Source organism: Lathyrus oleraceus, chromosome 3, assembly GCF_024323335.1.
Source record: "Lathyrus oleraceus cultivar Zhongwan6 chromosome 3, CAAS_Psat_ZW6_1.0, whole genome shotgun sequence".
Taxonomy (NCBI): domain Eukaryota; kingdom Viridiplantae; phylum Streptophyta; class Magnoliopsida; order Fabales; family Fabaceae; genus Lathyrus; species Lathyrus oleraceus.
This window is the reverse complement of record NC_066581.1, coordinates 152,865,151-152,892,177: the sequence shown is the minus strand read 5'-3', so window position 1 is coordinate 152,892,177 and position 27,027 is coordinate 152,865,151.

Sequence of the window (27,027 nt, the reverse complement as noted above, 5' to 3'; positions counted from 1 at the left end):
ACTCAGCCATATTATTCGTGCATTTGAAAGTTAGCCTTGCTGTAAAAGGAATATGTGTGCCCTGAGGAGTAATAATCACTGCCCCAATACCATTTCCATATTGATTTACAGCACCATCAAATACCATACTCCATTTGGAACCAGGCTCTGGCCCTTCATCGAGTGTAGGCTCATCGCAATCTTTCATTTTCAAATACAGAATCTCCTCATTTGGGAAGTCATACTGAACTGACTGATAATTCTCGATCAGCTGGTGTGCCAAGTGGTCAGCCAAGATACTACCTTTAACAGCCTTCTGAGCTCGATACTCAATATCATACTCAGATAACAGCATCTGCCAACGGGCAATCCTCCCTGTTAAAGCAGGTTTCTCGAAGATATACTTGATTGGATCCATTCTAGATATTAACCAAGTCATATGATTTATCATATACTGGCGTAAGTGCTTAGCAGCCCAAGCCAAAGCACAGCATGTCTTCTCAAGCATTGAGTATCGAGACTCACAATCAGTGAACTTCTTACTTAAATAGTAGATGGTGTAGCGAGCTATTCATTACCATTATAGATATTGACTAAATCCAAGGTAAATCATACAAGTCGAGTCGCCACCGCACTTCTATTTATCCAAAGGAATGGTTAGAAAGCGAACAAAAACCTAATAGTTTTAACAAAAACTAGTAAAAGAAACAGAGATCTGGGTAAGGGGGTTGGTTATGCAATGGGAAGGTGTTAGGCACCCAAAACATCCTAGGTACTCCTAGGGAGCCCTTTTCACACTTGTTGTAAGGTTGTTTGTTTTATGGAAAATTTTGTTTGTGCAAACATGATTGAAGAGATGAGAGGAGAATGTACAAGTTTATTTACATTTTTGTGTTTGGATGGATAAACCCATTTCCTACGTACCATCTTATAAAAAGATTAGGATCAAAACCTCGTAGTTCGGGGTAAAAATCTCAAAACAAGTTGGTGAATTGATTGGTCCAAAAGCCTTAAGGTCTTTTGTTATCAAAGGGAGAAAACTCAACCTAACCACAAATCCACCATGTGAGGATAGCTTCAACATGCTAGTGAGGGGTTAACCCTATAATAAGCATGAAAGACTCATTGTCAATCACCAAGGATATAGGTGAGTATTACACCTACCACAAGGATAACTCAAACCTAATAGCTAAAGGTTATGAAAGATTTGATTAAGAAAGTGGCCATTGGAACCACAAAAAGAAATTCGGATGGGTTATATTTACCAATTAGAAGTACATACAAAAATGGTCAAAGTTGACTTAAAGATTCAATTCAAAATAAGTGTTATGAAAAGAAAGTTTGAAAATCAAAAGCATAAGGCTTAGGTTTCTAATGCTCAAAAAACAATGGTTAAATGTTTGCACAAAAAGTTTTGGCTTGGGTTAGAGTGGAGAGAAGAAGAAGAAGGGCTAAATCCTAAACAAAACAAAAGGTGAGGGGAAAGAGAACAAAACCACACAAGGAGTTCCTCTCTTGAGATCATATTGATGATCCAAGTAGCTCCCATCCTTAGGAATAAGCAATCACAATAAAGCATAAGCAATCATCAAACAAGCCTCATAAGAGATCCTCAATGTATCTTGTGTCTTTCACTTTGAATGAACATGGCAATGGTCCTTCAATTGAGCTCATAGAATCCCTAGCACAAAAGCACACACATCAAAAGTTCCATGAAGTAAAACAAGAATGGACAAGACTGAGTTTAGAGATTTGGTCCTTCTAATCCATCTTCATCATTAAGGTCCATTTACTCCAATTTTGCATAGGAAAGTCCTAGAATCTAAGTCCAATTTTCCATTCTTTGCATAGGGAAAGTCTTAGAAACTAAGTCCATTTCGTTGCATTTGGTTCACAACAATCAAAACAAAACACAAGCATAATAATATATACACAATTATGTGCTCAAGTGAGCAAAAGGCAAATGGAATTAACATAAACATGTGCTCAAGTGAGCAAAGAGAAAAGCAAATGAATAATATGTGCAAAAATAGTAAATTGCATAAAAGTAAAAAGCAGAAAGTAAATGTTAACTGTTAATAGTTAGTGTTAGTAGTTAGTGTGCCATAAGGCAAATTTAGCGCTATCTTAAGCAATCGTAATTGGACTTATGTACAAGTCACAACTATCTGAGGCCGGTCAATAATAATATAGGAAACAAACACAAGTTAGGAGTCTTGATTAGTGAACCAAGTCCCAACAACTTGCCATGCCAAAAAGAAAATGAGAATTGATCTTGTATTGGTTTAAGTCTTTTGCATGATTTAGAAAACAACCCATCCTTAATACAAAGCCATTCACTTGATCATTTGATCAAGATGAATTAGATTTGAATCAAGGAAGATTAAGTCTCCCTAATCAATGCTAACTTATCAACCTTCAACTCATTGATCAAAAGGAAAAAAAAGAAGAAGAAGAAGAAGAAGAAGAAGAAGAAGAAGAAGAAGGAGACAAAAGAAGGCAAAATGATACAAATGCATTAAATGAAACACCATGTACCAATCATCATATGTTGACCAATAACATTGAAAGTCAAAGTCAAACAATCAAAAACAGAAGTGAGATGAAGATTGGAGGTCAAGAAATGAATAAAATATTTTTTGGCATTTTTAATATTTAATATTAAACTTGAATTAAAAATAAAAGAAAGGTCAAACTTCAAAATCACTTCAAATCAACCTTGAAAGGTCCAAGTAATTTATTCTAAGTTCAACAAGGTCAAACAAAGTTTGACAAAAAATTTCAGCATTTTTAAAAGTCAGAAACTATTTTTAATCAATTAAAAATGAATAAAAATAACCTAATTGAACTAAAATCTCAAATAAATCTCAAATCAATTTAAAAATTGATGAGAATATTTTTGATAGATCCATCATCATTCAAATAGGTTAGGAAAATATTTTTGTATTTTTTGAATATCAAAAACTATTTAAAATGAATTAAAAATAACCAGAAAAGAGAAAATTCAAGAAAATATCATATGACAAAATAAAAAATAATAAAAATCAGAAATAGAAACTAGAATTTATTTGGAGACTAATGCAATTGGTCCCATAATTTTTGGATAAAAAATGAGAGAGATATGATTTTTTGAAATAAAAGGAATTAAAGAAAATAAAATCAGAAAATAAAAAATGCAAAAAAACAAGGAGCGTTAGATCTGAGCTCATTAATTGAGCTGGCAGATCACACGCTCCAGAGATGCGCTCCCACCATACGCCTTGGTCAACTGCACCACACGCAGCAATAAAACAAGTCATAAGAAACAATGGCCAGGATTAGATCTGGACAACTCAATCCAATGGATCAGATTCAAACTGGAGAGCGGCGGCCACCGGAGCCACCTTCTTCTCCGATGAGCATGCGTTTTCCGGCCAAATTTGTAGAGATTCAAAAGGCAACCAAAGTACACGATCCTTATACCAAAATGAAGCTGGGGTGATGTACATCACCCCTATAACCTTGAATCACACTCAAGATTCCTATAGGTTGAGAAATCTGAGGTGGAAGATTCAGGTATGTAAAATGCAGATCAAGGAAAAACGAAATTGAAGCTACCACTAGCTTGCCTCTCAAGTGAGGACTTCAGAAAACACAAGATCTAAGCAAATTATTCAATGGATGATGAGATTCGAAGAAAATACCAGTTGAAGAGTAAGCTTGAATTCTGGAAACTTGAGCTCGATTCCTTGCTTGCTTTGCCAAAACAGAAGATCAGTGAGATGAATGATGAAGGTTTAGAAGCCTTTGATCCAAAGATTCAACCAGATGTAGTTGTATTTTGGATCTGAAAAATTTGAAGGAAATGAAATTGCTTCTTTGGTGAGAGGTTGGGTTTTAATTTCTGCAGCAATTCAGGTTGAATCAGGTGTCCATTTTGAATGGCATAGGGTCTCTATTTATAGAGGAAATGGCAAGGAAATGATGAATTGATCTGTGTGCATGAATTTGGATAACACTTGCATGGGCTTGCATGATCATGCACAAGGCCCAAAAACAATGCCAAATGCAAGCTGAGTTCAGTCTGGAATGAAATGGTCGTGCAATTTGCTTTGATTTTGCTTGTGCATGAAGTTTCAACATGAATTCCACAATTGTGCCTAAAACTTCATCTCTTTGAAAATGCCCATTAGAGAATCCAAACATGACCATGTGAGTAATGGTTCGAAAGGTCTTGATGTAAGGAACAATTGTTATGTTGGGAAAAAATCCATTTGAAGTGTAGAAATTTATGAAATTTGAGTTTAAAGTGTGATGTGCAAAACATGTCAATGCAAAGTTTCTAAATTTGGCCAATGTTCAAGCCCTTCTGTTTCGATGATGCAAGCCTAAAATGAAACAATCTCCAACATAAAAGTTGTAGATCTTTTCAAGAAAATAAAAATGGACTTAAAGTTTGCATCATTTGGATTTTTTATGAAGAAGTTATGGGCACTTGAAGTTGGACTTTTTTGACTTTTAATGCCTTTGGTCAAAAAGGACCTATAATGTCTTGCATTATCACATGTATTTCCTTTGAGATTTTGAAATTTTGTTCAACATAACATTTGAATTAGACATCTTAAGATTTCCAATGCATTTGATCCCACCTCAAAATCATAAAAAATGAATGAGTTATGTCCTTGGGAAGTTGACCCAAAATTAGGGTTTCAGTCAAAATGACCTATAATGTATTGGAATGACAGATGGCCTTCCAAGCTTCAAACCAATTTTTTATGAACATTAAAGTTGTTCATATTGTCTTTAAGAACAGTTTTGCTTTTGGAATGATCTCCATTTGACCAACACATAAAAAGTTAGGTCTCAGTGCATTTCATAATAGTCAGATGAATTGACTGATCAACTTCTCAAGTTCATGCCTCATATCTTGATGAATTGATGATTGAGGATGCTCAAATAAGTTCCAATATGCATGAAATGATGAATTAAAGAACTTCCCTTTATTGTATTTGATCATGGGCTGAGGTTGCTTCAGGAGCAAGGCATTATGGTGTACAGATGAATTAGGGTTTCTCTGGGGAACAAACCTCAAACCCTTTGACTTGCTTTGATCAAAATGATGAATTGAGGTGCTAGGGAGGCATATTTGATGGATGAAAGCTTTGGGAACCATTACCATGCTTGCTATCATCTTCACTTGGCCATATCTCTTGTACCAATGATCTCCTAGAAGCTTTGGACCTTGTGATTGCTCAAGCTACAAACAAAAGATGTTAGTGACATATTTTTGTGCTTTTGGTTAGTAAACAAAATAAGAAAAGAAATGATATACAATCCACACATGCTTGGTGATCTCCAACCACTCACAAGGAGTCCCACCCAAAGGCAAGGGGAACCAAGATGTTTATGATCCTTGAGGCAATGCCAAATGCAATGTTATGATGCCATGAGGGATCTTAGGGACAAAATTAGGGTCTTACAGATGCCCCTATTTAAGGTCATTCTAGCCGGAGAAATGAAGGTTAAAATCTTCGTCTCGACGGGGTAGAATGGGCTTAAATAATAACAAAGAGACGAATTTTGGTCCCTAAGAGACCTCATGATGCAGATGTATGCATGCAGATGGTAATACTCAGAGAAGAAGACCTCATGATGCAGATGCATGCAGAATTTTGTGTCCACAGAGAAGAAGAAATCCGGAGAAACTGACAATCCATATGAGTAAGTCATTCTATGGGACAAAGACTCTACCTGGGAGTAAAGGGACGAAAACGCGTGAGCAGGTCACGACTCAAAACTTGGGGGACAAAATTCCAAAGGGAATAAATCCAATGGAAAGACACGAGCTGACTCGAAGACGTTCGTATTGGGGAAAATTCTAATACAACCAAAATTATCCACAATGGATACTTCGGATAAAAATCCGGACTTAGGTGAGGATGTCCACTAAGGACTCAACTGAGGAAGATCCCAACAGCACTATCAAGGGGAGGCAAGGGGATGAGGTATTATCGATTACTGGGTAATAAGCTCAAAGAGACGTGTGGTCTGAACACCGGTATAAGGGTGAGAGAACAACACGCTCGGGAAGAATGAATATCTAAGACCGGTATAAGGGTGAGAGATATCAATCGACCAAATCATCTGAGGAAGTCCCAAAAGGGTATATCTCAACTCAGGAAAGTCTGACTCCACAGGGGACAAAAAGTCATAATAGGGAGCAGAAGGAAGGAACACCAGGGATGCCGGTTACTGGGCATATAATAGGTGACCAACCAAAGCGTGAATTGGGGAATATTCCCAAAACACTCATCATCCAAAAAGAGGGCAAAAAGCAAACTCGATTAAAGTGATGGACATTCAATTCCAAAACAGGGATACGAATCTTACTCAACTAGGGAAGAACAAAAAGCTTCGACCAAAGAGTGCATGAGATATATTATTTATTACCGTCAGAACGTAGATAATATACTCCCATGGAAGATTATCCACAACCGGTTACTGGGTTAATAAAGGATAAATCTACCGAGAAAGGAAGGCATCGGGATACCAAAACTGGGTATATAATGATGACCATTCAAGGGGAGCAACCAACATTACCGACAATCGGTAAATGAAAGAGGGTTGGCTGGGGATAAAATTGTCTAATTAGAGCAATTATCCAAAAGAATGAGGGAATATCACCACCGAATATTGGATAATGATAACCGTCAAGGAGGGGATTACATCTACCAGATACTGGGTAGAAAACCACGGAAGAGTTACTATCATCAACTAGGATGAACAAAAAGGTTAACTCTGCAAAGGGGAGAAAATAGGGTTTACAACTACCGGTATAAGGGTAGAAAACCACGGACTCCGCCGAGGATAAGATGAATGATTACTAATTACTGAGCAATTATTCATTTATACCACGGGGGGATTACAGGCAACAATCATAAGAGGCCAATTTAGGATCAAACCAAAGAGGCAAACTGAATCAAGACTCGTCCTAGTGAGGATATAACTCAATAGGAAAACCCCTCCCAATATATGTGTTGGGGAGGAAACGAAAACAACCGTCGTCCACGAGGATATAACTCAGTGGGGAAAATGGCAGGAAAGATAAACACTTTCTGCCTAATGGGTTGACTCTACATTGAGGGATCAGACGCCGACATCTGCTTGGGGAATGCATCACCAACCAGCAGAGGACAAACATCATATATATATGGCAAAGAATGCAATCATGAATATCTGCATGTTTGAAAATTATATGTACACATGCGTGATTTATGTATGATGAATGCTGACAAACAGACATTTCTAACACAAACAGGCTTCATAGGAATAAGAACACAAACATCTGGTTCTACATCTCAAGAGAGAAAGCCAGGTTCACCGGAGAGTATCCAATCTGCCGGGAATCAGAGATACCAGGAAGCAAAGACCTCCGCAGGGGATGAATCATCATTCATTCCAACTGGGGAAAGGAGTTCACCTGTCAGAGATCAAATATGCCATATAAGCAACTCTACTGGGGAATCCATCCGAGGAGGTAAAGGGGATTTTGGGGACCAACCACCAAATACCGTACCCACCAAGGAGATCACATCTGCTGAGGAGGAAAGGTTGCTACCCCAATGAAGGGGAGAGTGGTGAATATTTCCTCAAGTATTCCACCCAATAGGATAAACCACAAAAGGTTCCGGAGGAAGAAGATATAGTCATGCCAGGAATATGAATGAAAGTCTTACCCTGTTGGAGATCATACCATCCTTGGGAGACCACTGAGGATTTCCTAAGTATCTTTTGGTCGTTGTGGATGTTCACTTTGTTTAAAAACAAGTTATGGAAAATTCTTTTATTCAAAACAATGATATTTTCTCAATTAAAAACATGCAAAACATTTGTTGAATAGAAACAAATAAGAGTGCAAACAATTGGATAAAAGGCTCAAATTTATTTGATGGACTGGTAGTCCGCAAATGGCAAGACTCCATAGATCTTTACAAGTTTGAAATTGGTGATATATATTGGAAAAAGGCTACATTGAACATAATGACCATTTCTCCACCAATTCTGAATTCGATGTATTCGAAGCTTCGGTTGATGACGAATGAGCAAGAATCTCCGACGGATGACACTTGTAGAACAAAGTCTTGTCAGGATGCAGTTACTTGCCAAATCCCTAATTTTTGCCTAGATTGCCCCAGGATGAGGTACTCAGTCTAGCGGGATACAAATATTCATTTTTTTATGTCTCTAACTTTTTCCTGGACCGCCCTTTCGGGTTTTCAATCCACCGAGACGCTCATTTTTGCCTAAGCCGCCCTTTTAGGTTTTCAACTTAGCGAGCTATTCTGTTTTTATTTCTAGGCGAAGTATTTCTTGACTGCATCTGAATTAACAGGACGATTGAAATCCTCCCCATCCATAGTTGTAAGCGTCAAAGCACCTCCTGAAAAGGCTCTCTTAACAACATATGGACCTTCATAGTTTGGAGTCCACTTGCCCCTGGAATCTGGCGCGAAAGACAAGACTTTCTTGAGCACAAGGTCACCTTCTCGGAACACACGAGGCTTGACCTTCTTATCAAAAGCTTTCTTCATTCTTTGTTGATATAACTGACCGTGGCACATGGCAGTCAATCTCTTCTCTTCAATCAAATTCAGCAGATTATAACGACTCTAAACCCATTCAGCATCAGTCAACTTGGCTTCCATCAAGACTCTCATTGATGGGATCTCCACCTCTACTGGGAGTACAACCTCCATGCCATAAACAAGAGAGAAAGGGGTTGCCCCTGTTGAAGTGCGGACAGACGTACGATATCCATGTAAAGCAAATGGCAGCATATCATGCCAATCCTTATACGTTACAACCATCTTCTGGATAATCTTCTTGATATTCTTATTAGCATCTTCAACAGCCCCATTCATCTTGGGTCTATAAGGAGAATAATTATGATGGGCTATCTTGAACTCACTACACAGCTCTTTCATCATTTTGTTGTTCAAGTTAGATCCATTATCAGTAATGATCTTATCTGGCACACCATATCGGCATATGAGTTGATTCTTGATAAACTTCACGACCACCTGCCTGGTCACATTTGCATACGAGGCCACTTCAACCAACTTGGTGAAATAATCAATTGCTACGAGAATAAATCTGTGTCCATTGGACGCTTTCGGCTCTATCATGCCAATCATGTCAATTCCCCACATAGAGAAAGGCCATGGTGATGAAATCACATTCAGAAGTGTCGGGGGAATATGAATCTTATCCGCATAAATCTGACACTTATGGCATTTCTTCACATACTTGTAGCAGTCAGACTCCATTGTCAGCCAATAGTAGCCTGCTCTCAACATTTTTCTAGCCATGGCATGTCCGTTGGAATGAGTACCAAATGAACCCTCATGGACCTCAGTCATTAACAAGTCTGCTTCGTGTGTATCCACGCATCTGAGCAGCACCATGTCAAAATTTCTCTTGTAAAGCACATTGTCATTGAGGTAAAAACTCCCTGATAATCTCCTCAAAGTCTTCCTATCTTTCACAGATTCCCCAAGCGGGTAAACCTGGTTCTGAAGGAAACACTTGATATCGTAATACCACGGCCTATCATCTTTTACCTCTTCTACTGTGAACACATGAGTTGGTCTGTCCAAGCGCATTACAATGATATTTGGAACTTCATTCCAAAGTTTCACCACAATCATCGAAGCTAGCGTAGCAAGAGCATCTGCCATCTGATTCTCATCTCGAGGAATATGATGGAAGTCAACCTCAGTAAAGAACGTTGAAATCCTCCTCGCATAGTCCCTATATGGAATGAGGCCAGGCTGATTCGTTTCCGATTCACCCTTAATCTGATTAACAACGAGGGCCGAATCACCATATACATCAAGATGCTTGATCCTTAGATCAATGCATTCCTCCAATCCCATAATACAGGCCTCATACTCAGCCATATTATTCGTGCATTTGAAAGTTAGCCTTGCTGTAAAAGGAATATGTGTGCCCTGAGGAGTAATAATTACTGCCCCAATACCATTTCTATACTGATTTACAGCGCCATCAAACACCATACTCCATTTGGAACCAGGCTCTGGCCCTTCATCAAGTGTTGGTTCATCACAATCTTTTATTTTCAAATACAGAATCTCCTCATTTGGGAAGTCATACTGAACTGACTGATAATCCTCGATCGGCTGGTGTGCCAAGTGGTCAGGCAAGATACTACCCTTAATAGTCTTCTGAGCTCGATACTCAATGTCATACTCAGATAACAGCATCTGCCAACGGGCAATCCTCCCTGTTAAAGCAGGTTTCTCGAAGATATACTTGATTGGATCCATTCTGGATATCAACCAAGTCGTATGATTTATCATATACTGGCGTAAGCGCTTAGCAGCCCGGGCCAAAGCACAACATGTCTTCTCAAGCATTGAGTATCGAGACTCACAATCAGTGAACTTCTTACTTAAATAGTAGATGGCGTACTCTTTCTTCCCTGATTCGTCTTGCTGACCAAGGACACAACCCATTAAATCTTCAAGAATAGTCAGATACATGATCAAAGGTCTTCCTTCCACGGGCGGAGACAGGATCGGAGGTTCGGACAGATACTCTTTAATACTGTCGAAAGCTTTCTGGCTATCCTCGGTCCAATCATGGGACTGATCTTTCTGGAGGAGCTTGAATATCGGCGCACATGTGGCAGTCATGTGGGATATGAATCTGGAAATGTAATTCAATCGGCCAAGAAAACCTCGGACTTGCTTCTCAGTTTTGGGCGCAGGCATCTCTTGTATTGCTTTGACCTTTGCAGGATCAACCTCAATACCTCTTTCACTGACGATAAAGCCCAATAACTTGCCGGAACGGACTCCAAATGTACACTTGTTGGGATTCAGACGAAGCTTGTACTTCCTCAAACGCTGAAAAAGCTTCAACAAGTGCTCTACATGTTCAACTTCCGTTCTTGACTTAGCAATCATATCATCAACATATACCTCGATCTCCTTGTGCATCATATCATGAAAAAAGGTGGTCATAGCTCGTTGATACGTGGCTCCGGCGTTCTTCAAACCGAAGGGCATCACTCGATAACAGAATGTTCCCCAAGGTGTGATGAATGTTGTCTTCTCCATATCCTCGGGTGCCATCTTGATCTGGTTATATCCGGAAAATCCATCCATAAATGAGAAAACGTTGAATTTAGCTGTATTATCTACCAACATATCAATGTGTGGTAGAGGAAAATCATCTTTCGGACTAGCTTTATTCAAGTCTCTATAGTCCCCCCACATCCGGACTTTTCCGTCTTTCTTAGGCACGGGTACAATATTGGCCACCCATTGAGGATATGTAGAAGTCACCAGAAACCCTGCATCAATTTGCTTATGAACCTCTTCTTTGACCTTCACTGCCATATCAGGATGAGTTCTTATGAGCTTCTGCTTCACAGGAACGCACTCAGGCTTCAAGGGTAGAAAATGTTGCACAATATCTGTATCCAGACCAGGCATGTCTTCATATGACCAAGCAAAGACATCGACGTATTCTCGTAGCAATTGAATCAACCCCTTCTTAACAGATTCTTCCAGGAGTGCACCAATCTTCACTTCTCGCACACAATCTTCAGACCCCAAGTTGACTGTTTCCAGATTCTCAAGGTGTGGCTGAATGATCTTCTCTTCATGCTGAAGTAGACGGGTAATCTCGTCAGGAATATCTTCAACATCATCTTCTTCTGCCTCGAATACAGGGAACTCAAAATTGGGAGATGGTGTTGGATCATTATGTTCAATGGGTTTAGAAATCAACCTGCATAATGATTTTGGATATGAAAAGCTTTAGAATTCAAACAAGGAAATCATTATGTAGATGAAAAGATTGATTTTATTCTATTATTTTTTAGGTTTTATGTGATCACCAATTTCATGCAAAAAGCAAAAAGGGAAAATAATCGGAAAAACAAACATTTAACATGAATTTATTGAATGAAAATATCATTGTATTTATGCGCCAACAATGTCATCACTCCTCCTTTTGGCATGGGAGAAGGGTTTTTAAACAAAGTGATCATTAGTTTACTTATGGATAATGGTATGAATATCCACAGCGACCCAATTGTTGCAGACCCCTCCAGGGATGATGAAATTGCTAGAATCCTTTGTACCTTCTTCCAAGACAGCAACAGCTTCTTCATCCTGACCGGTGTGGATAAATCCACCACTTTTGAACAGCCCTTTGGTGTTGAAGACCCCAGAAGAAAAACCTATGCCAGCCCGAGACTTGTTGTCTTCTAGCTCAATCATTTTTCCTAAACCAGCAGTTGCACCACATTCAATGGCCAACTTTGCATCTTTATAGGAAGCAAATGAAGGAGTTCTCTTCTCAATAGGCTCAGCAATAGATAAAGCTTGGAAAGGAGTTCCAACTTCATCCTCAGCATCTATATATGAGAAGGAAGACAAATGGCTGACCAGGAGAGCGTTTTCTCCTCCTACTACCACCAGTTTCTTATTCTTCACGAATTTCAGCTTCTGGTGTAGGGTGGATGTCACGGCGCCTGCCTCGTGAATCCATGGTCTGCCCAAGAGACAGCTATACGATGGGTGAATGTCCATAACCTGGAAGGTAATCTGGAAATCACTTGGTCAGATTTTGACTGGGAGGTCAACTTCCCCAATCACCGTTTTACGCGACCCATCGAAAGCCTTCACAACAATTCCACTCTTCCTCATGGGAGGTCCTTGAAATGACAGTTTCGAAAGAGTGGTTTTTGGCAATACGTTCAGTGATGACCCAGTGTCCACCAGCACATTGGACATGGCGTCGTCTTTGCAACCCATAGATATATGTAATGCCAGGTTGTGGTCCCTTCCCTCCTCGGGGAGATCAGAGTCATAGAAACTCAAGTTGTTACAAGCAGTAATGTTTGCAACAATGCTATCGAACTGTTCTATTGTGACATCACGATCTACATATGCCACATCCAAAATTTTCTGCAGAGCCTCTCGATGTGGTTCTGAATTAAAAAGCAATGGTAACACCGATATTTTGGATGGCGTTTGTAGAAGCTGGTCTACAACATTGTACTCGCTTCTTTTGATGAGCCTCAGCATCTCATCACAATCTTCTTTCACATTGCCGCTTGGGCCAACAGAAGTAGGAGTTGTCAATGTAGAGGAGGGCTTAACAACAAGTGTCGGATTCAGAGTGCCCACAACATTCCCAATCGGGCGTTCAACAAAATCTGCATTAGCCTGGGGCTTGGGAGGTGCTGAAAACACACGACCTCTGCGGGTCAAACCACTTACATCCGCAATGTTAACAACCGAGGAGGATGGTAAGGACACCTCTTTCCCACTTTCCACCGCAACAACATTGTAGCGATAGGGAATCGCCTTTTTGGAAGAGTACGGTACAGGACCGGCAGGCTTAATGATCAGTGTAGGAGACGCTTTCTACTTGCTACCATCATACTTGATGACAACAGGCTCGGGGATCCGAAACACTGGAGAAATCACAGTAACCTCGGGCTCATCTTCATCAACATTTCTGTTTTGAAGGATCTCAATGACTCCTTCATCCAACATTTCTTGCACATCTTTGCGCACCTGGCGACAACCTCTTTGATTGATAGAACAAACTCGACATCTATCATGGTCATGCTCATAATGACTATACTCACACAGCAAATGATGCATTTCGACCAGCGATTGTCGAATATGACTGACATATTTGACTTTGTATTTGCCAGGGCAGCCCTGGACCATGTTGACAGATTTCCCATGCTCGGGCAATGGGTTCTTCTTCACATTAGGACCTACGTCCTCGAAACACAGAATGCCACACCTCATAAGGTCTTGAACCTTGGTCTTCAAAGGGTAACAATTCTCCACGTCGTGGCCGGGAGCACCAGAATGGTAAACACAGTGTAATTCGGGCTTATACCATCACTGGGGGTTAGCAGGTATAGCCGGTGGGTCTCTCGGATTAATCAACTTCCTCTCTATCAAAGAGGGATATAATTCTGCATATGTCATCGGAATAGGATCGAAGGTGACCCTTTTCCTCTCGTAACTCGTGCTGGCTTGATTACTTTTTCGAGGCTGGTAGGCCTGCTGTTGCGGTCGGTGTTGCTGTTGTTGATATTATGGATGTGGTTGCTGATTGTTGTTATGTTGCTGATACTGCTGATTATCTCTGAAGATAGGTGATATGTGAGCCACCTGGTGCTGGTTACTGACAGGACGCCCGGTCTTCCTCCTCACAGAGGGTCTTCTTGGTTTCACATGGGAAGTCACATCATGTGCCTCTCCATCTTTCTTCTTTGCAAACGCCCCATAACGTTTGGCAGAAGAGCCTTCTTCTCTGGTTAGACGTCCTTCTCTAACCCCTTCTTCTAGACGCATCCCCATATTCACCATCTCAGTGAAGTCAGAAGGAGCGCTAGCGATCATCCGCTCATAATAAAAAGAACTCAAGGTCTTCAAAAAGATCTTGGTCATCTCTTTCTCTTCCAGCGGGGGCACGATCTGTGCTGCTAACTCTCGCCACCTCTGGGCGTACTCTTTAAATGTTTCTTTGTCCTTCTGGGACATGGCTCTCAATTGATCCCTATCGGGAGCCATATCCACATTATACTTGTACTGCTTGACGAAGGCCTCGCCAAGATCATTGAAGGATCGGATGTTCGCACTGTCTAAACCCATGTCCAACGCAGAGCGGCACCGGACAGACTGTCCTGAAAGTAGTGGATGAGCAATTGGTCATTGTCGGTCTGAGTTGACATCTTCCTGGCATACATGACCAGGTGGCTGAGAGGACAAGTATTTCCCTTGTATTTTTCAAAGTCAGGGACCTTGAATTTCACAGGGATCTTCACATTAGGGACCAAACACAGTTCGGCGGAAGACTTGCCGAAAAGATCCTTTCCTCCGAGAGTTTTTAATTCCTTGCGAAGCTCAAGAAATTGATCGTTCATAGCGTCCATCTTCTCATAGACATCTGGGCCTTCAGATGGCTCAGAATGATAGATGGTGTCGTCTACCCTGGGCAAAGTATGCACGACAGGAGGAGGAACAGCAAGGACCGGGCTAGATGCCGGCATAGAAGCAAAGGTAGGAGCAAGACCCTCGGGCATGAAATTGGGAGGCATCCCCCACGGGAATCCGGCTGGCATGCCCGTTGGAATAAAGTGTGCACTGGCTGCAGGCACAGTTGAGGAGACAACCTCAGAGATAACTGTCCTCTGGGGAGGAGTTGAAGGTGTCGGAGAAGACTGGCTCTGGGCAGCCAAGAATGATTCCATCAAGGCACTTAATCTGGCCACTTCCTCTTTCAGCTCGCGGTTCTCTTGTTCCAAATGATCCATCAGTCTTGAAATGTTGGCTCTGGTGTAGTACCGGTGAGTCAGCTTGTCTTCAAAATAAATGAAGAACACAGAGTTAGACCACAGGACAAGAAGCCGGGAACAAAACCTGCTTATGCACATGATGCATGCAATGTCTGTGCATATGATTTGTTTTTTATTTCAAAGGAACTCTAGGGTTTTATTTGCAAGTTTTAGAAATATTAAACATTTATCACGTATGGAAATATCTCATCAAATAATATCAGAGGAAAGAAGTACAACATTGGTAATCATATACAAGACAAAAGGAAAATAATAATCCTATGGATCCCTAGAAACAATCATCTAAAGCTCAGGACACAGGAAGATAAGATGCGCGAAGCCTCTTCACTTCTCTCTCGTAGGCTGCCTCCATATCTGCCTTCTCCTTGGCGAGTCGATCGTACTTCCTTTTCCAAAACCTGGAAGACTGAGGAAGTAGAGAAGTCCATGCATCATCAGGATCATCAATAACCTGGTGTTCGAGGAACTCTATCAAAGCATCCTTCTCCTTGATCTACTGAAGCAACTCTTCCCTTTCACGGATCCAAGCACGTGACCGGTCTTCGTCTCTCAACTCCTCTACTCCTTGGTTAGGGAGGGTTGAAGGCCCAGCCATAACCAAAGGTGTAGGTCTCGGATACTCGTAAGGCATGAGATACTCAGACGCTCTCTTCCTAACCCAAGCAGTGTATGGCTCCATAGCAACACAATTCTTAGGACCCAACTCTTTCCTTCCTTTCCTATGAATCTTGCGCCACGCGCGGACCATTCTGCCCTTCAAGCCTTGGAGATCTTTACCCTCCTGAAAGAACACACCCTCTAACAGAATGTTATTGGGTTTATCCTTTAGGGGGAACCCAAGCTGACGACGTGCCAAAACAGGGTTGTAATTAATCCCACCACATGTACCAAGAAGAGGTACATTGGAGAATTCACCACAAGAGTCGATAATCTGCACACCATCATACACACGGTTGTACTAAGAGATATCATCATTAGTGAGAGACATAAGTCTCGTGGACCACCGTAGACATCCCTTGTTCTCCTTGAAGGCGACCGTCTGCGGTAAGTGAGAAATAAACCACTTATACAACAGGGGCAAATAGCACACAATGGCACCACCAGCCTTTGCATTCCTCATATGAAAAGAGTAATAAGTATCACCCAACAGAGTCGGAACGGGATTAAGAGTAGAGAAAATCCTAATAGCGTTCAAATCTACAAACTTGTTGATGTTGGGGAACAATACTAACCCATAGATGAGAAGTACAAATATGGCTTCAAAGGCATCCTCACTCATGGCCTTCCCATACACAATAGCTTGAGCAATGAGGAACTCAGAAGGGAGACCTTGAATTCCACCCTTGGTAGTCATATGAGCACCAACCAGAGATTCATCTATGTGCAACATGTCAGCTATCTCTTGAGAAGTAGGAATACTCTCTAATCCACTGAACGGCAACTGGTCTAGAATAGGTATACCCACAAGGTAGGTATACTCCTCAAGTGTAGGCAAAAGCTGAAAATCCGGAAACGTGAAGCAACGGTATAAGGGATCATAAAACTGCACCAATACACTCATCAACCCTTCGTCCACCTGAGTAGTCAGAAGAGGAAGAAGCTTCCCAAAATGAGCCTTGAAACCGAAAGGATCTAATACATAGGATGTCAGATTCCTTAACTCTTTCAAATCTTGTTGTCTGAAGCTGTACTTCTTTGTATTCCTTCTTTGTCTTTCCATGTCTGAAAATTTTGCAAATAAACCCCTTAAGTTCCTTGAAAATTTTCTTCATTATTGATGGTATGGATGCAAATGAGTGCATGAATGCATGGATGCAACAATCACACTCAAGGATCAAGCAAAGCACACCAAACAAAGGTCATGGGATGGATCATGTTATCCTTAATATCAATCATTCATTTTGGTGGATTATGGTTTACACCTTATCAACACCCAAGTTCCATTGATATTAAGGATACATGAACGGATCAACCATGAATCAAGGGTTTGTTGCAAGTCACGAGCATGGAGTCTCGGTTAAGAACCACCCAAAGGGAGTGTACTAGGGTTTAAACCTGCTAGACATGTTCTTCAAGAGGTTCCCATAGTTATCATCCCATCTTTCGGATATTATCGTATAAACGACTACTCGTATTCCAAAAATATTCTCAAGAGAGACTCTTATGAGTGTAGTATCGCGTAACGATCGTATCAAATATTACACTTGAACGACTTTCGCACTACATCCTAAGCATGGGCCAAGATGGGCTTGGTAAACTAAGGTCCTTGGCTTCTAAGGTCTATATTGGAAAGAGTAATGTCTAACCACAACTTATTTGTGTGACATTATTGATCCCAATATGACCTCCACCAAGTGAATGGACTTGCAAGTCAACTTGCTAAGGAATGACTCCACACAAGTCAACAAGACTACGCCATTCTCCTATCCTAAGTGCACTCGAGTCCGGGTATAGAACTCATCTCACAAAGATCACCAAGCATACAAGGAATTAATATCAAGCAAATCAATCATTACATACAATACAATAATCCCAAATTGCACAAAAATATGTCACAAAACAATACAATACAACAAGCATGAAAAGTTGGCAAAACCCACTAGGAAAAAGTTCTCCCCAGTAGAGTCGCCACTTTTCTGTAGCGGGGTATTCGTTACCATTAGAGATATTGACTAAATCCAAGGTAAATCATACAAGTCGAGTCGCCACCGCACTTCTATTTATCCAAATGAATGGTTAGAAAGTGAACAAAAACCTAATAGTTTTAACAAAAACTAGTAAAAGAAACAGAGATCTGGGTAAGGGGGTTGGTTATGCAATGGGAAGGTGTTAGGCACCCAAAACATCCTAGGTACTCCTACGGAGCCCTTTTCACACTTGTTATAAGGTTGTTTGTTTTGTGGAAAATTTTGTTTGTGCAAACATGATTGAAGAGATGAGAGGAGAATGTACAAGTTTATTTACATTTTTGTGTTTGGATGGATAAACCCATTGCCTACGTACCATCTTATAAAAAGATTAGGATCAAAACCTCGTAGTTCGGGGTAAAAATCTCAAAACAAGTTGGTGAATTGATTGGTCCAAAAGCCTTAAGGTCTTTTGTTATCAAAGGGAGAAAACTCAACCTAACCACAAATCCACCATGTGAGGATAGCTTCAACATGCTAGTGAGGGGTTAACCCTATAATAAGCATGGAGAACTCATTGTCCATCTCTAAGGATATATGTGAGTATTACATCTACCACAAGGATAACTCAAACCTAATAGCTAAAGGTTATGAAAGATTTGATTAAGAAAGTAACCATTGGAACCACAAAAAGAAATTTGGATGGGTTATATTTACCAATTAGAAGTACATACAAAAATGGTCAAAGTTGACTTAAAGATTCAATTCAAAATAAGTGTTATGAAAAGAAAGTTTGAAAATCAAAAGCATATGGCTTAGGTTTCTAATGTTCAAAAAACAATGGTTAAATGTTTGCACAAAAAGTTTTGGCTTGGGTTAGAGTGGAGAGAAGAAGAAGAAGGGCTAAATCCTAAACAAAACAAAAGGTGAGGGGAAAGAGAACAAAACCACACAAGGAGTTCCTCTCTTGAGATCATATTGATGATCCAAGTAGCTCTCATCCTTTGGAATAAGCAATCACAATAAAGCATAAGCAATCATCAAACAAGCCTCATAAGAGATCCTCAATGTATCTTGTGTCTTTCACTTTGAATGAACATGGCAATGGTCCTTGAATTGAGCTCATAGAATCCCTAGCACAAAAGCACACACATCAAAAGTTCCATGAAGTAAAACAAGAATGGACAAGAGTCATTTTAGAGATTTGGTCCTTTTAATCCATCTTCATCATTAAGGTCCATTTACTCCAATTTTGCATAAGGAAAGTCCTAGAATCTAAGTCCAATTCTCCATTCTTTGCATAGGGAAAGTCCTAGAAACTAAGTCCATTTCTTTGCATTTGATTCACAACAATCAAAACAAAACACAAGCATAATAATATATACACAATTATGTGCTCAAGTGAGCAAAAGGCAAATGACATTAACATAAACATGTGCTCAAGTGAGCAAAGAGAAAAGAAAATGGATAATATGTGCAAGAATAGTAAATTGCATAAAAGTAAAGAGCAGAAAGTAAATGTTAATTGTTAATAGTTAGTGTTAGTAGTTAGTGTGCCATAAGGCAAATTTAGCGATATGTTAAGCAATCGTAATTGGACTTATGTAGAAGTCACAACTATCTAAGGCCGGTCAATAATAATATAGGAAACAAACACAAGTTAGGAGTCTTGATTAGTGAACCAAGTCCCAACAACTTGCCATGCCAAAAAGATAATGAGAATTGAGCTTGTATTGGTTTAAGTCTTTTGCATGATTTAGAAAACAACCTATCCTTAATACAAAGTCATTCACTTGATCACTTGATCAATATGAATTAGATTTAAATCAAGGAAGATTAAGTCTCCCTAATCAATGCTAACTTATCAACCTTCAACTCATTGATCAAAAGGAAAAAAAAGAAGAAGAAGAAGGAGGAGACAAAAGAAGGCAAAATGATACAAATGTATTAAATGAAACACCATGTACCAATCATCATATGTTGACCAATAACATTGAAAGTCAAAGTCAAACAATCAAAAATAGAAGTGAGATGAAGATTGGAGGTCAAGAAATGAATAAAATATTTTTTGGCATTTTTAATATTTAATATTAAACTTGAATTAAAAATAAAAGAAAGGTCAAACTTCAAAATCACTTCAAATCAACCTTGAAAGGTCCAAGTAATTTATCCTAAGTTCAACAAGGTCAAACAAAGTTTGACAAAAAAATTCAGCAATTTTTAAATGTCAGAAACTATTTTTAATCAATTAAAAATGAATAAAAATAACCTAATTGAACTAAAATCTCAAATAAATCTCAAATCAATTTAAAAATTGATGAGAATATTTTTCATAGATCCATCATCATTCAAATAGGTTAGGAAAATATTTTTGTATTTTTTGAATATCAAAAACTATTTAAAATGAATTAAAAATAACCAGAAAAGAGAAAATTCAAGAAAAATATCAAATGACAAAATAAAAAATATTAAAAATCATAAATAGAAACTAGAATTTATTTGGAGACTAATGCAATTGGTCCCGTAATTTTTGGATAAAAAATGAGAGAGATATGATTTTTTGAAATAAAAGGAATTAAAGAAAATAAAATCAGAAAATAAAAAATGCAAAAAAAACAAGGAGCGTTAGATCTGAGCTCATTAATTGAGCTGGCAGATCACACGCTCCAGAGATGCGCTCCCACCATACGCCTTGGTCAACTGCACCACACGCAGCAATAAAACAAGTCATAAGAAACAATGGCCAGGATTAGATCTGGACAACTCAATCCAATGGATCAGATTCAAACTGGAGAGCGGCGGCCACCGGAGCCACCTTCTTCTCCGATGAGCATGCGTTTTCCGGCCAAATTTGTAGAGATTCAAAAGGCAACCAAAGTACACGATCCTTATACCAAAATGAAGCTGGGGTGATGTACATCACCCCTATAACCTTGAATCACACTCAAGATTCCTATAGGTTGAGAAATCTGAGGTGGAAGATTCAGGTATGTAAAATGCAGATCAAGGAAAAACGAAATTGAAGCTACCACTAGCTTGCCTCTCAAGTGAGGACTTCAGAAAACACAAGATCTAAGCAAATTTGTCAATGGATGATGAGATTCGAAGAAAATACCAGTTGAAGAGTAAGCTTGAATTCTGGAAACTTGAGCTCGATTCCTTGCTTGCTTTGCCAAAACAGAAGATCAGTGAGATGAATGATGAAGGTTTAGAAGCCTTTGATCCAAAGATTCAACCAGATGTAGTTGAATTTTGGATCTGAAAAATTTGAAGAAAATGAAATTGCTTCTTTGGTGAGAGGTTGGGTTTTAATTTCTGCAGCAATTCAGGTTGAATCAGGTGTCCATTTTGAATGGCATAGGGTCTCTATTTATAGAGGAAATGGCAAGGAAATGATTAATTGATCAGTGTGCATGAATTTGGATAACACTTGCATGGGCTTGCATGATCATGCACAAGGCCCAAAAATAATGCCAAATGCAAGCTGAGTTCAGTCTGGAATGAAATGGTCGTGCAATTTGCTTTGATTTTGCTTGTGCATGAAGTTTCAACATGAATTCCACAATTGTGCCTAAAACTTCATCTCTTCGAAAATGCCTATTAGAAAATCCAAACATGACCATGTGAGTAATGGTTGGAAAGGTCTTGATGTAAGGAACAATTGTTATGTTTGGAAAAAATCCATTTGAAGTGTGGAAATTTATGAAATTTGAGTTTAAAGTGTGATGTGCAAAACATGTCAATGCAAAGTTTCTAAATTTGGCCAATGTTCAAGCCCTTCTGTTTCGATGATGCAAGCCTAAAATGAAACAATCTCCAACATAAAAGTTGTAGATCTTTTCAAGAAAATAAAAATGGACTTAAAGTTTGCATCATTTGGATTTTTTATGAAGAAGTTATGGGCACTTGAAGTTGGACTTTTTTGACTTTTAATGCCTTTGGTCAAAAAGGACCTATAATGTCTTGCATTATCACATGTATTTCCTTTGAGATTTTGAAATTTTGTTCAACATAACATTTGAATTAGACATATTAAGATTTCCAATGCATTTGATCCCAATTTAAAATCATAAAAAATGAATGAGTTATGTCCTTGGGAAGTTGACCCAAAATTAGGGTTTCAGTCAAAATGACCTATAATGTATTGGAATGACAGTTGGCCTTCCAAGCTTCAAACCAATTTTTTATGAACATGAAAGTTGTTCATATTGTCTTTAAGAACAATTTTTCTTTTGGAACGATCTCCATTTGACCAACACATAAAAAGTTAGGTCTCAGTGCATTTCATAATAGTCAGATGAATTGACTGATCAACTTCTCAAGTTCATGCCTCATATCTTGATGAATTGATGATTGAGGATGCTCAAATAAGTTCCAATATGCATGAAATGATGAATTAAAGAACTTCCCTTGATTGTATTTGATCATGGGTTGAGGTTGCTTCAGGAGCAAGGCATTGTGGTGTATAGATGAATTAGGGTTTCTCTGGGGAACAAACCTCAAACCCTTTGACTTGCTTTGATCAAAATGACGAATTGAGGTGCTAGGGAGGCATACTTGATGGATGAAAGCTTTGGGAACCATTACCATGCTTGCTATCATCTTCACTTGGCCATATCTCTTGTACCAATGATCTCCTAGAAGCCTTGGACCTTGTGATTGCTCAAGCTACAAACAAAAGATGTTAGTGGCATATTTTTGTGCTTTTGGTTAGTAAACAAAATAAGAAAAGCAATGATATACAATCCACACATGCTTGGTGATCTCCAACCACTCACAAGGAGTCCCACCAAAGGCAAGGGGAACCAAGATGTTTATGATCCTTGAGGCAATGCCAAATGCAATGTTATGATGCCATGAGGGATCTTAGGGACAAAATTGGGGTCTTACAGATGGCGTACTCTTTCTTCCCTGATTCGTCTTGCTGACCAAGGAAACAACCCACTGAGTCTTCAAGAACAGTTAGATACATGATCAAAGGTCTTCCTTCCACGGGCGGAGACAGGATCGGAGGTTTAGACAAATACTCTTTAATACTGTCGAAAGCTGTCTGGCAATCCTCGGTTCAATCATGGGACTAATCTTTTCGGAGGAGCTTGAATATCGGCGCACATGTGGCAGTCATGATCGATATGAATTTGGAAATGTAATTCAAGCGGCCAAGAAAACCTCGGACTTGCTTCTCAGTTTTGGGCGCAGGCATCTCTTGTATTGCTTTGACCTTTGCAGGATCAACCTCAATACCTCTTTCACTAACAATAAAGCTCAATAACTTGCCGGAACGGACTCCAAATATACACTTGTTGGGATTCAGACGAAGCTTATACTTCCTCAAACGCTGAAAAAGCTTCAACAAGTGCTATACATGTTCAACTTTCGTCCTTGACTTGGCGATCATGTCATCAACATATACCTCGATCTCCTTGTGCATCATATCATGAAACAAGGTGGTCATAGCTCTTTGATACGTAGCTCCGGCGTTCTTCAAACCGAAAGGCATCACTCGATAACAAAATGTTCCCCAAGGTGTGATGAATGTTGTCTTCTCCATATCCTCGGGTGCCATTTTAATCTGATTATATCTGGAAAATCCGTCCATAAATGAGAGACATTGAATTTAGTTGTATTATCTACCAACATATCAATGTGTGGTAGAGGAAAATCATCTTTTGGACTAGCTTTATTCAAGTCTCTATAGTCCACACACATCCGGACTTTTCCATCTTTCTTAGGCACGGGCACAATATTGGTCACCCATTGAGGATATGTAGAAGTCACCAGAAACCCTGCATCAATTTGCTTTTGAACCTCCTCTTTGATCTTCACTGCCATATCAGGATGAGTTCTACTGAGCTTCTGCTTTACAGGCACGCACTCGGGCTTCAAGGGTAAGTAATGTTGCACAATATCAGTATCTAAACCAGGCATGTCTTCATATGACCATGCAAAGACATCAACGTATTCTCGTAGCAATTCAATCAACCCCTTCTTCACAGACTCTTCCAGGAGTGCCCCAATCTTCACCTCTCGCACACAATCTTCAGACCCCAAGTTGGCTGTTTCCAGATTCTCGAGATGCGGCTGAATGATCTTCTCTTCATGCTCAAGTAAACGGGTAATCTCGTCAGGAATCTCTTCAATATCATCTTCTTCTGCCTCAAATACAGGGAACTCAAAATTGGGAGATGGTGTTGGATCATTATGTTCAATGGGTTTGATCAACCTGTATAATGATTTTGGATATGAAAAGCTTTAGAATTCAAACAAGGAAAATCATTATGCAGATGAAAAGATTGATTTTATTCTTATTTTTAGGTTTTATGTGATCACCAAATTTCATGCAAAAAAAAGCAAAAAGGGAAAATGATTGAAAAAACAAACATTTAACATGAATTTATTGAATGAAAATATCATTGTATTAATGTGCCAACAATGTCATCGCTCCTCCTTTTGGCATGGGAGGAGGGTTTTTAAACACAATGAACATTACTTCGACTTATGGATAACTGTTGGAATATCCACAGCGACCCAATTATTGCAGATTCCCCCAGGGATGACGAAGTTGCCAGAATCCTCTTCGCCCTCTTCCAGAATGGCAACAGCTTCTTCATCTTGACTGGTGTGGATGAACCCTCCACTCTTGAACAAATCTTTAGTGTTGAAAACCCCGGAAGAAAAGCCTATTCCAGCCCGAGACTTATTGTCTTCTAGCTCAATCATTTTTCCTAAACCAGCAGTTGCACCACACTCAATGGCTAACTTTGCATCTTTACAGGAAGCGAATGAAGGAGTTCTCTTCTCAATAGGCTCGGCAATAGATAAAGCTTAGAAAGGAGTTCCAACTTCATCCTCAGCATCTATATATGAGAAGGAAGACAAATGGCTGACCAAGAGAGCCTTTTCTCCCCCTACCACTACCAGCTTCTTATTCTTCACAAATTTCAATTTCTGGTGTAGGGTGGATGTCACGGTGCCTGCCTCGTGAATCCATGGTCTGCCTAAGAGACAACTATACGATGGGTGAATGTCCATAACCTGGAAGGTAATCTGGAAATCACTCGGTCCGATTTTGACTAGGAGGTCAACTTCCCCAATCACCGTTTTACGCAACCTATCCAAAGCCTTCACAACAATTCCACTCTGCCTCATGGGAGGCCCTTGATATGACAGTTTTGAAAGAGTGGTTTTTGGAAATACGTTTAGTGATGACCCAGTGTCCACCAACACATTGGACATGGCATCGTTTTGCAACCCATAGATATATGTAATGCCAGGTTGTGGTCCCTTCCCTCCTCGGGGAGATCAGAGTCACAGAAACTCATGTTGTTACAAGCAGTAATGTTTGCAGCAATGCTATCGAATTGTTCTATTGTGACATCATGATCCACATATGCCACATCCAAAAATTTCTGCAGAGCCTCTCGGTGTGGTTCTGAATTCAATAGCAAGGATAACACCGATATTTTGGATGGTGTTTGTAGAAGTTGGTCTACAACATTGTACTCACTTATCTTGATGAGCCTCAGCATCTCATCACAGTCTTCTTTCACATTGACGCTTGGGCCAACAGAAGCAGGAGTTCCCAATGTAGAGGAGGGCTTAACAACAGGTGCCAGATTCGAAGTGCTCATAGTATTCCCAATCAGGCGTTCAACAAAATCAGCATTAGCCTGGGGCTTGGGAGGTGCTGAAAACACACGACCGCTGCGGGTCAAACCACTTACATCCGCAATGTTGACGATAGAGGATGATGGCAAGGACACCTCTTTCCCACTTTCCACCGCAACAGCATTGTAGCGATATGGAATTGCTTTCTCGGAAGAGTACGGTACTGGACCGACAGGCTTGATGGTCAAGGCAGGAGAAACCTTCTGCTTGCTACAATCATACTTGATGATAATAGGCTCGGGGATCCAAAACACCGGAGAAATCACATTGACCTCGGGCTCATCTTCATCAACATTTCTGTTCTGAAGGATCTCAATAACTTCTTCATCCAACATTTCCTGAACATCCTTGCGCACCTGGCGACAACCTCTCTGGTTGACAGAACAGACTCGGCATCTATCGTGGTCATGCTCGTAGTGACTATACTCACATAGAAAATGATGCATCTCGAGCAGCGATTGTCGAATATGACTGACATATTTGACTTTGTACTTGCCAGGGCAGCCCTGGACCTTATTGACAGATTTCCCATGCTCGGGCAATGGGTTCTTATTCATATTAGGACCTACGTCCTTAAAACACAGAATGCCACATCTCACAAGGTCTTGAACCTTGGTCTTCAAAGGGTAACAATTCTCCACGTTGTGGCCGGGAGTACCAGAATGGTAAACACAGTGTAATTCGAGCTTATACCACCACTGGGGGGTTAGCAGGTATAGCTGGTGGGTCTCTCGGAGTAATCAACGTCCTCTCTATCAAAGAGGGATATAATTCTGCATATGTCATTGGAATAGGATCAAAGGTGACCCTTTTCCTCTCGTAACTCGTGCTGGTTTGATTACTGCTTCGAGGCTGGTAGGCCTGCTGCTGCGGTCGGTGTTGCTGATGTTGATATTGCTGGGATGGTTGCTGATTGTTGTTATGATGTTGATACTGTTGATTATCTCTGAAGACAGGTGCTATATGAGCCACCTGGTGCTGGTTACTGGCGGGACGCACAGTCTTCCTCCGCATAGAGGGTCTTCTCGGTTTCATATGGGAGGTCACAACATGTGCCTCTCCATCTTTCTTCTTTGCAAATGCCCCATAACGTTTGGTAGAAGAGCCTTCTTCTCTGGTCAGACGCCCTTCTCTGACCCCTTCTTCTAGACGCATCCTCATATTCACCATCTCGGTGAAGTCAAAAGGATCGCTAGCAATCATCCGCTCATAATAAAAAGAACTTAAGGTCTTCAAAAAGATCTTAGTCATCTCTTTCTCTTCTAGCGGGGGCACGATCTGTGCTGCCACCTCTCGCCACCTCTGGGCATACTCTTTAAATGTTTCTTTGTCCTTCTGGGACATGGCCCTCAATTG